This window comes from Tetranychus urticae, chromosome 1 (assembly GCF_039701765.1).
Source record: "Tetranychus urticae isolate SD_2017Ah chromosome 1, NJAU_TeUrti_SD_1.0, whole genome shotgun sequence".
Lineage (NCBI taxonomy): Eukaryota > Metazoa > Arthropoda > Arachnida > Trombidiformes > Tetranychidae > Tetranychus > Tetranychus urticae.
The window spans coordinates 9,315,510-9,327,558 of NC_142958.1; the positions used below are offsets into that span (position 1 = coordinate 9,315,510).

The window sequence follows — 12,049 nt, forward strand, 5'->3', positions numbered from 1 at the left end:
ATTTCTTTTCATTATCTCTTCCATTTCGTCACAATTTTTCACATTATTTCCAATTGTCGGTGCAACTATTAAACTATCAATAGGGAATTTAATGCAAGTGAAAATGGCTTTTAGCAAACGGTTTCAATCATTGATTTAAATCAGTAATGATAGTCAACCAAGTCATGATATTTCAACCAAGATTAACAAGTCTTGACTATCTAATCACATCAAAATTTGATTACAAGACACTTTTAATCGTAACATTTGATTTGTATGAAATACTCGTCCAACCGTGAGTTGAATTTTTTTTCAAGCAAACACAAAAATAGTGAAGACTTTAGTGAAAAAAGGTTAACAAACTTTCGCCTTTTTTATGCATTTGATTATCACTTTTGCTTGATTTACAATGATTACAATTTGAGCATCAAAAAGGCTTGATTGGCGACCGTTAAGTATCACAACTAAACATTGATACAAGAGCTAAATGTTGACTGCAAGTTTAATAAAAGTGTTTAGCATTTAGTTGAATTGAATCGCATCAGGCTGACTTGATTATTTTCATGAATCACAAATCTTCAAGGTAACTATTGAGTTGTTCCCATAATAACGTAATCAAATGATGATTCCTTCACAATTTGATCCATTCGGTGAGTATTGTTTGGTAATTTAATCACTTTGATTGTTGATTTTGAGGGTAAAGCTTCTGATCCAGTTGTTCAGCAGATTGATTGAAAATACGTTTCCATCCAGACACTTTTTAAACAATCAAGTCGACACTTGGAAATATCCGAGAACAGTTAAGATATTTAGATTTACCTGGAAATAAAAAGATGGAAAAAAATGTAAATAATTGATGGTTAATTGGTTTGGTGAATGTTGATAACTGATCAAAATAGAGTTATCAAAATTTAAATTGCTGGTTTCATCTGTTTGATTGGTTTGCACTATTTTTCAAGTACAAGTTATAGCACAAAGCCAGACCAAAGTATCAGAGTTTATGCACCAACCAACAATCAATCGTACCTTTTCTTTCAAGATTAATGCGTATGAGGATAATGATGACATAGCTAAGGTGAAAGGTTTAATTATAAACATCTGCAAAGGTAGGATGGAATTAAGGCATCTGTATAATCTTCTGAATCAATAAAATTTGAAGGTTTCATTTCAACATTGTAAGGCCTCTAAATAACGGATCCATTCTTGACACTTCAATTTGGCTTTTTGGTTACTCCAATTGTTTAAAGATTCACCATGAAAATGTATATTATGATGATAATGGCAATGGGAAGAGGAAGGAAGTAAATATACATAAATTTGTCTACAATGTAACAATTATGGGTCCATAAATCTTCTCTGCAAATGTAAATAGCTGATTACCTTCTTGGCTTAAGTTTTCTCAATATCATTTTTCATTTTGCTTCCCAAATCTGGTCCTCTGGTTTTTTCTTTCAGTCCAAATGATACTTGTATTGTCATGTCATCTCAATTTTGTAGTTGATTGTGAACCATCGTCATCATTCCCAGACAATAACAGATTCACCCAATTACTTTGCTTGATTTTATGTCACCAGAGTTACTGTGAAATATAAAAAGTTAAGATCAATCATAACGTGTCAATAAATCATGGCTTTTGTTTTTATGACAATTTACCGTTAAAGAGCATTTTCCTAGCCTCCAATTGTTCCTATTTCAGCTAAACAATGTCATGAGTACCTTATACAGGAAGATTTGATGAAAAAAAGGCTGAAAAGAAAAAACATAAATGAAAAAAAGTACAAGAAGAAAACAAATGATGATTAACAAATTCTGTCAGCTGTAAACAGTAAATCAGACTTTGAGTAACATTTTTCACACAAACCAACGAATTGCACTAGCAAGATGATCCTGGGTTTACATTAATTGATATTATATTAACAAACTAACAGGTTAACATATTATTAAAAAAAGAGTGAAAAATATAATTATAAACAGATTCTAATACAATAAAATATACACTCTGTTATAACACTTGAACCATTTTGGTTAGACTTGCACATCCTTAACATCGTTAACTTATTTGGAGGTTAACTTTTCCTTTTCGCGCTCTCAGCTTGTTATCCAATAATCTTCCGCATTTTCATTGTCTTCCTTGTTTTGCCACCAACAAGCTGTTAGACACCATCATATTTAACACATAATTAAATTTATTTTAATTTGACTTTTGTTTATTTACTTATGGGCTAATAAGCCTTTGATCCCTCTTAACGGTCGGGACTAAACTGATATCAAAATATCAATTATCGGTACTGTAAAGTACCAGATAATGTGACTCCCATAAAATAGCTTATGTACACAGCAAGAGCTATTCAATGAGCAAAACATGTTAAATCAAAGGGTCAGAGGCCATTGATAAGTGACATTATCTGGTACTTTAAAGTGATTTCAATACAAACCAAAGACAATCAGGAAATAAGCTGAGCAAACATAGATTCAGAATTTAATAGATAATGAATTGCATATCCTATTGCGAACCAAATTTTGATTTTCTGGGAAAAAATTTATTCTTTATAAGAAATTTCATTTTAACATGATTAGTTGTTAGTAAGGTTGGTCAAAATAAAATCTAGAATCGCATCGATTGGATAAAAACTCAAAAAATAAGCTTTTTATTTAATTTACCAATGACTTACATCGAGGAAAAAGAAGGGAATATTTTCAAGAAATTCATGATCTTGAAGACCATTGAAGCTGAAGCCTTATGATGTCCAAATCAACCCAAACCGTTGTCTCAACTTAACCAGATTATGTGATTATTGATATTGTTCAACCTTAACTAATCAACTGTTAATCTATGAGCTTAACACAGCTATTAGACAAAAGCCAAAGAAGGAACCAGACACAACAATTAAAGTGTTACATCTATCATTATTACTGCATTTTTACCGTTTCTTATCCCACACCAGGTTAAAGTAACACTTTTTTAGCCTTTTATTTAAACCTTTTACTTTACCAGTTTCCTATCAGACAAAGATGTGTTATTGTTACAATAAATCAATTTTACTATTTTTAAGCATATGAGATGAAGTGGTAAAAGGAGTTTCCAAATGATGATAATGATCACTTCTGTTGATGATGCTAATGCCTTTTGGTTATGAGCGATGCTGTGTGTTAATTACTTTGTGAATCCCAGTAACTTTATGAAAATGTATAATATTTATTTGGATGCAACAATAACAACAACACCTTTCATTATACTTACATTTGTTTGAAACAATTTTCCCATCATAATCCAATTACTTATTATTTCATGTAAACCTTCAAACATTTGATTCGCTTGCATTCCTGATGATCTTGGTACTGATGGTTTAATGCGCTTCCAACTAAAGCCATTTCTGTAAGTAACCAGGAAGATGAGGTCAGTTTACATGTGGACAGGTTTTTTCATTGTTTTTATTTTTTCCTCGTCAATTTCAAAAGGGATTACTTCTGGTTGCAAATATGAAATAAGTTAATAAGTTAATCACTTGACCAAATTTTAACCCTTTGTTGACAATTTAAAGATGACAGTTGAAATCACGTTCACCTCAAACCATTGGAAAGATGAAAAAAGGTATCAAATTTGTTTGTCAGGAAACATGAATAATAAAGAGATGGCAAAATGACCTTTTCATCCTTGTCTCTTGATCTGTCCTTTTTTTTGCTCAATCCTAATCAACTCAATTACAATTACAAATCCATTTACCTTTAACATGATCTTCCGTCAAACGTTTGATTAACATAAATCATGGTCATTTTTTATGTTTATATTTATCCCTTTCATGTCCATTGAAGTCAGATAAAAAAGCAACTACAAAATGGTTTAATTAAAACGTTACCTTTTTGTATATTTCATTGCGTGACGATTTACACTGCTGATGATTTAGGAGGAAACAGGAAGATTATTGTTGACAGTTAGATCAGGTGAGATTGAAAATGATCTTTGTCCTAATGATTAACCAGATTTGAAAGATTCTTGGTGACAAACTGGCTGAAAATGGTAAAATTCATGGTAAAGATATAAATCAAGTTGAAAAGGATTAAATGAATCCATTTCAAAGGAATCTTTCATTTCTTCATTGTAATGTCTTCTGCTGCCAATTTTGATACAAATATCATCATTAACATCATTATAATAATCATTTACATCGTCCTCATCACGAAGGTCCAGATGAGTGAAAGATAAACAGATTTGCTGACCAATTTACAAAAAAAATACATTATTTTAATGTTAAATGTACTTCATTTCATTCCCATTCATTTAACATAAAAACCTTTTGTAAATCTATTATTCAACTAGTGACCAAAATGTCAGTTTCATCATCGCCTTTATGCTCAAATTTACCGCTATCATCATCATATTCATCAACAATGTTATCCTTTTCATCGTTTTCATTTATTGTCTCATCAACAATCACCATTCAACCCAAATTATCCAGTTTCCTCTTCCATCTCTACTCACCAAAATACTAAAAGTAATATTGGCCTAAATGCAATTTTCATCAACCAGACAACTTAATATCCAAACCGAGGTAAAAAAAGTAATCTTAACCCAATTTCAATGAAAAGATCAAAGGAAAAGTTTTAAATTAAAAATGTAAATGAACCCAAAAAAGAATTACCCAAATTGACTTGGCCAGATTTTCCTGGCCTTTAACGTTGGAATGATATTAACATGAAATTCAAGAGACAGGGTAAAGGGTCAAAAATCATTTCAAACCGACGAGACCAAAGCAACTCGGACAAGTGTCTTTAAAAATCAATAAGCTAAAAGCTGAATTGAAGCAAACCTTTGATTTTTTCAATTTTTATTTTGTTTGGTTTTTAATGAAATGGATTAGTTTAGAATAGGTTTTTTCATTCATTGAAAGATGAATAATTTGATTAAAATGATTACTTATTCATCCAGGTTGAGCCTAAGATCAATGAGGAGAAATGGGTTTTTGATTTTCATCTATTTTGACTAAACTGCTTTCAGTTTATCCAAAAGGTTCCACCTGTTTTGACACTGAACCAGAGTTTATCCAAGAAGAAATATTGAAAACTGATTTTTCAAGATCTAAATGAATTTAAATGATTGTTTAAATGAAATTTTTAACTTGATTATTGGAGGCTTAACATTTCATTTGATTTTCATTGGTTTTGATTGAGATGGATATTACCAGATATATTAACCTGCGTTATTTACAAGGTTTGTTGATTGATGAGTGATTTCAATTATTCAGTATCAACAGGTTACTTTGCATAAACATACAATTGGTTAATCCCATTTCCCCTCTCAACTGTCAACATTTATTCTTGCCCATTAAATGAAAATTAACTGTTGAATGTTAAATTAACAATCAAGTCAATTACAGAGTTTATCAATCAATCAACATCCGTAAGTCTAATGAATCTATTTTTACATCAATCACTATGAAAATTACATGAAACAAACAACAGTAAATGTACAGCTTTACCCAAACAAACCTGACCAATCAAGTTGAGAGTGAAAAAGGTAACCAATTAATAAAATTAGTTGATCACAAGCTCAACATGATGTTAACTGAATCTCACCAGAACAGTTAACTTTCATTCTCAGGGAATAACAAAAAATCAGCCAAATGACAGTCAAATGAAGTCAATAAGTCCATAATCAGGTTAAAAAGCATTATGATCATCACTCACCTGTTAACTGATTTGCTTATCATTTCGCTCAATTGAATTTACCAAATTGAAATTACCTTGCAAAGAGATTCAAGTTGACAATTTTTTCCAAGTTCAATCAACTCTCAATTGTTACAATTGATATTCACCTTGTTTCTTCAACTCGTTATTTACATTTTAACTCTTATCTAACCAGAATTATCAACATTTGAATTTGGTGACTTTTTTTGACTCTTATTCAAGCAATTCAAGTTGAAATCAATTTATCAGTTTACCTTTGATACATTTACTTTCAATTATCATGAGCTTATCATTGATCGTTGAATCGGAATAATTCTCGATGAAACTTGATGAATTGGAAGAAACAAAAAAAGTTAATTAACTTGAGATTTTCAATGTTGAAGTAAACAAAATTCATCTCAAGTTTGTTGATTCATTGCTTGCTAATTGATGCACATTAATCATATGCTAATAGCAATTTAAAGTCTTTCAAGAGCTAATTGTTTAAAGATGTTTAATCAACAATTAAAAATCAACTTGTAAAGTGATCTTCAATTTGTCATTAAAAGTAAATTGTGAATCAAGTTTATAGTGCTGGACAAAATTTTTCGTACACTAGTTTTTTTTATTTTTAGTGAATATTATTGATTTATTTAACCTTGTGGCCGTGATAATCTAATAATTAGAAGTTGATTTAAGTTCATCATCAAAAAAAAGTTTGATAAGTGCTGAAGTTACGATTTTACTCCTTTCTGTCACAAATTTGCTGGCCATAATTTTTCGTACATTGAACTTTTTGACTATTATCTTTATAACTGTACCACGTAAGTAATTTTTCAAGATATATTACCAACAAACTAACATTCTGATACTTTAACATCGATACAGTATGCACTCAAAAGAGTTGATAGCTTTAGTTCGTACCGAGTACGAAGAAACCAAGAATCTGAGAGGAACTGCGAGGAAATTCAAATTAACACCGAGCACAGTCCAATATATGATTGCAAATAATTATGAAAGGTCAAAGAAAGATGTTGGTCGTCCAAAAATACTAGGAGCAAGGGATGTGAACAAAATCAAAAGAGAAGTTAACAGGCTGAAAGGTAAAGGTGAAAAGGTAAATGCCACAAAAGTAAAGTCAAATTGTAACTTAGGATGCTCAAACAGGACAGTCAGAAGGTCATTGTCATCTTTAGGTTTGAGATACAAAAAGAAACCAAAAAGGATACAGCTCAAACAACAGCATAAAGATGATAGAGTCTCAATGGCCAAGAAGTGGCTTTCTGATTGTTTCGACTGGAAGAGGACGATTTTCACTGATGAAAAGAAATTTAATCTTGACGGACCAGATTCCTGGATGAGTTGGATGAGTGAAGATGATGATTCAGATAGAGAAATGCGTCAGATGGGCGGTGGCTCAGTCATGGTTTTGGCAATGTTGTTGCCGAATGGAATTGTTCATGTTTTCCGAATGATTGGTAGGATCAATGGTCAATACTACACTGACTTTCTTGAAACTAATGCTCTGCCTATCTGGCGAAAACATTTTGGAAGAAGGCGATACTATTTTCAACAGGATAACGCAAGCATACATACCTGTAAACATTCAATGGACTGGCTGTCTTCGCATGTACCCGCTTTATTGAGTTGGCCATCTAAGTCACCTGACTTGAATCCAATCGAAAATGTTTGGAAGATGCTTGTTGACATAGTTTATGATCGTCCTCCTTACCAAAACACCGATGATTTGTGGGAAGGCATCAAAGATGCAACAAAAAAGCTCAATCAAGAAAAAAATGAAACCACATCTTCTTTAGTTTCAGGAATGAACTCAAGACTTGTCAAAGTGATTGAACTAAAGGGGGAAATCATAAATTCCACCAAAATTTCCAATCAGAAATCAAAAAGATAGTGATATGTCTATTGTACGAAAAATATTGTCCAATAATCTTTCATGATATTTTGTTACTTTGTTTATATTTTTTTTGTTGAGTTTTTTTCAAAATTTTTTTGTTATTTTTTTCAAATTTTATACCTTAAGAAACCATTTGTTCAAGTCAAAAAGTCATTTAGCATTATATTAAATTCAAATTAGTTAAATTTAGAGGTGTACGAAAAATTTTGTCCAGCACCATATTGTTGATTTCATGATTGACATCAAATCTTGTGACGGTTGTTTATGCTAATTGCTGATTGATTCAATTAGATTGAACAAATACTTGGATTGGAATGGAAAGAATCAAATTAAATGTTGAAACAAGAATTAACTTGCATGTAATATACTAATTTATTTCTTGTCCATTACATCAATCAAGTTTAAAGATTTTGATTTAACCCTTTTGCTGGTTTCACTGTTTCTGGTTAAGGACAAATTACATTGCATTACAAATTGATTCATTGATAAAAAAAGCCACTAATCAAAGGTTAATTACAATGAATGAATCTATTTAACTGATTGTATCTTTAATCACCACTAATAAGCTTCATTGATCTTCATCAAAATCAAATAATCAAGTGAACAATGAGAAAAGGCAGAAAAACAAAATTGATATCAACTTGAAGATCTAACGGTTGAAGTCTTTGGTAAAGGATTTAAATCAATAGATGATTATCATGATTAATTAAAGATGAATATTGTCTTTATTTATGGATATAAAGGATTGATTAACAATGGATGAAAAAGTCTTGGCAAACGATTTTCACATTTGTCTATTCAATGTTTTCTGATTATTTTGATGGGTCACTCCTGTTGGTTCATCAATCATTGGATAACCTTAAATTTGACGCTGATAACCTAATCTTTGGGTTACCCAAATCATCATTAGGTGCAATTGATCATCATCAACCTGGTTACATCTCTTGCCAATTCTGTATCCATTTAACCAAACCCAATTTCATTTTTTTTGTTTCATTACATTTTGTATAATTTTGGTCTCTTTTCAACCTTTAGGTTTAGTCATTTTGAAACATTCATCTTTTTACCCCTTTTTACCCAAATCAAATTAATATTGATTTGATTAGTTGATGAGCTCAAGAGATTGTTTACTTTCGCATTTACCAAAACAAGGAAATGAAGATTGAAATAACTTGTAATCGCCTTAATTAACCTTAATGTGAGTTGATCAATGCTACACTGGTTGACAAAAGTATAAGACCACTTTTTAATTTTCACGACTTTTTTTCATTCATGTAATTTTTTCAAGTTTTTTAGTGCAGATAATGTTTCATTTCTGCATATGAATATAATTACAGAGTTTGGTGCTAAAACGATCTAAAATATTTTTGTAAAATTGAGAAATAAGGTTTCCACAGGAAAAATTAGGACGATTCCAATTCCTTATACTTTTGTCGCCTGTAGATTTAAACCTAAAAATTAAGTGGTCTTATACTTTTGTCAACCAGTGTAGTAGAGAGGATCAAGTGCATCTGATTGTTGGCTAAAGGTTGACATTAAAGTTGACCATTTGATTGCACCATTACCAAATAAATGGACAAGAGCCAAGCTAATTGTTGCGACAACGCAATTTGCCAATCAAATGGTGAACATATGTTGATGGCAATGTTAATAGGATTACATTGTGATTACACGAGTACAAGGTCTATTAGGCTCAACAATTTGTTAACTGTCTTCAACCTGTAAAGGGTAAACCAGAAGTCCGCAACAAATGTATTAAAATTAAAGTTGAGTGTCATTAATGGTTTAATGTGAAAGAGACGGTTTAATGTTTACTCTTGTTTTAACAAACAAATGTTGATTAACATTACCTTTAATAATTGCGTCAATCAAAGTTGTCCTCTCAAACCAAGCAAAACCTAAATGATGATGAAGAAAAGAAGAAGAAGAGGGAAAAAAGGTAATCAAAATTGTGTCTATTTATCAAAAAATATGAATGTCTTCTGGTGACAATGAAGATGTTATTATTGTTGATGCCTGGTTACCTTGAGAGAAAGATTAAACCCTTTTTTTCAAAGTCCAAATGATGATGAAAAAGAAACAATAAGGAAGCAAACAATGTAACATCTCAATTGAGAAAATGAAATATGAGAAAATGTTTTTCATTCAAGATTGCCCTTAACCTGGTCTGGGTTGGGCAAGTGACCCTAACCCTTGGTTGTGTGTGTGTGTGTATTTGTCCCAAGAAGACGGTGATTATGATGGAAAAGAATCACATCAATCTGTCTTTCTCTTGATGATGATCATAATGAAGGCTGAACACATTTAACAGCAAAAAAGAGGCCAAATAAGATAACTTGGGTAACAAGGAGAAATATTGACGAGAAATTGGCTTGAAAAACTGGATCATTATGGTTCATTGGGTTTTATTATTAATAACAATCCAAGAGGTCCAAGATGATCATTGCTTGGTCTATTGATCAACATTCAACAGGTACACATAACAGTTAATGCCAATCACACCATCTCGCCAGGTAACACTTTAACATTTTAACGCTTCTTTTTCATTACAAGGGTTGATCAATGATATTGAAACACACATTGAATTATGCCGCAGAAAATGATATCGTAATCGCTCATCACATTTTTGGATTATCCAAAGAACCACAAATATGGTGAGATTTTTCAAAGAGTAGGGCGATCGTAAATGTGCTTTCTCTTATCGAACCTCATGCTGTACACTTTTACATGAAAACACTAAAATTGATCCAACAAACTTTATCAAAACAAGAAAACTAAGTTATCAAAAAACTGTTAATTCTGAACTTTTCCAACACTTTCAATATTCGAAGGCTTTGGACTTCAATCAGCTTAACCACATCAAATCCACTTTGAAATTACTGATGTGAATCAATACAAATTGTACCGAAATTGATCGATTGTAGCGAACAAAAATTTAATAAAATTTACATAATTAGTTCATGAAATTCAATTTCTATTTTATTCAATTCGCAATTTTCAAAGTTTAACAATCGAACTGAACTTTTTTTGGGTTAATTTTTGGTCATCTCAAGTTTGCTTTAAATGTTCAATTTGATTAGTTTTACAAATGAAGAACTAGGTTTTTGAGGAAAACTGTTAGACTTTTTTTCAACACTTGGCGACATTCATGTATGAGGCCTTGGACATGATAACGATAGAATCAATGAATTACTTTGATTGATTATCTTGAGTGTAATTTAATTTTTGAGGCCAATTCTGTTGATTGTTCACCTTACAACATTTAAAGATTTTTAACCTGAAATACATCGGAGGTAAATGTTACAAGTGAAAGGGAATAATAATTTAAATAGTTGACTTAAATTTTGAGAAACTGATTGTGAAGCAGACAAGTTGATTCAATGATTTCCTATTCACCAATTGAGTAAATTAGCTGTTAAACGTAATTACTCAATGGTAATAAACAACCAACTGTTGAATGTTACCTATGAAAACCATGGGATGAGTAGTTAAGTGTATTATGGTGAGGTTGGGTCTCAGCAATTTAGATGACAAGAGGATAAATTTAACCCACCTTAATTACTTTGTCAATCTAATTTGCTCTATTCGTTCAATGTTGATCCATTGATTGCGTAGAAAGAAGAAGAAGAAGCAAAAAATCAAACAAAATAAAAGGTAAATAAATTTGAGGCGTAATTTGGCAAAATATCTCGATTGGAACCGGATTGTTGATGATCCCTTTGGGCAATTAACTATGTACTAGAAGCTGAATGATAAGATGCGTAAAATTAAGTCTGAAGAGAGAGAAAGAAATAGATTAACAACTTATACAATATACAAAGTCAATGAATCAAATTTTTGCGTCAAGATTGTGGCCAAACTGAGCGGGTTATAAGAACTGAAACCATTCGTGTAGTTAAAAGATTTTATGGTTCTCTGAAGATTTTTGATAAAATCCCTTTTCATAGTTGAAAATTAGATTTCATTTTATTCACAATTTTAATCAATGAAAGCTAATAATCTGTGAATGTTTTAACTTTGCTTTTGACAGTTCTCTTGCTCCATTATGGGCACTAACAAGCGCTAGTACTTCAATGTTACTTTCGATATTGTCTATGGTTTCTTCTTGGCTCTTCTGGTAAATCCTCGCAAGATACTGTTTTCTCAACACTTAATAAATTTTTAAGCAGCTTGTCCGATTTCTTCATAGTGTTGTAACTTTTAAAAGTTTCTCTTCGTAAGAATCTTGTGTCACCATCTGAATCGATCTGATGAGGAAAAGCACTATAATTTGTTAAATCTTAGGAAATAATAATTTCTTACACACCTTTCCGAATTTATGCGAATGTTCATCAAGAGTTCCGATAAAAGAATAGTAAAACAAAATTTGTCAAATCAATGGAAAAATATTTAGACTTGGTCAGTAAATTAGTAAAAAAACTTACAAAGTTTGTTATTCTGAATCAAATTTTGGTCAACTTTATCTTTTTCATTTGATTCTTAAAAATGCTC

At 31.1% G+C, this 12,049-nt stretch overlaps 1 long non-coding RNA gene across 2 annotated transcripts; it reads right to left on the reverse strand.

Moving 5' to 3' along the window:
* Nucleotides 1-326: 326 nt before the first annotated feature.
* LOC107365423 (uncharacterized) lies at nucleotides 327-1,774 on the reverse strand. 2 transcript variants are annotated; one of them, XR_016200919.1, is made up of 3 exons: nucleotides 1,633-1,774; nucleotides 1,360-1,558; nucleotides 471-798 (listed from the first exon to the last, which is right to left on the reverse strand). It is a non-coding gene; the product is annotated as an uncharacterized LOC107365423 (long non-coding RNA). The 2 variants fall into 2 exon arrangements; XR_001569427.3 differs by lacking the exons at nucleotides 1,360-1,558; nucleotides 1,633-1,774 and adding an exon at nucleotides 1,006-1,299 and having other exon boundaries at nucleotides 327-798.
* Between the last annotated feature and the right edge of the window lie 10,275 nt (nucleotides 1,775-12,049).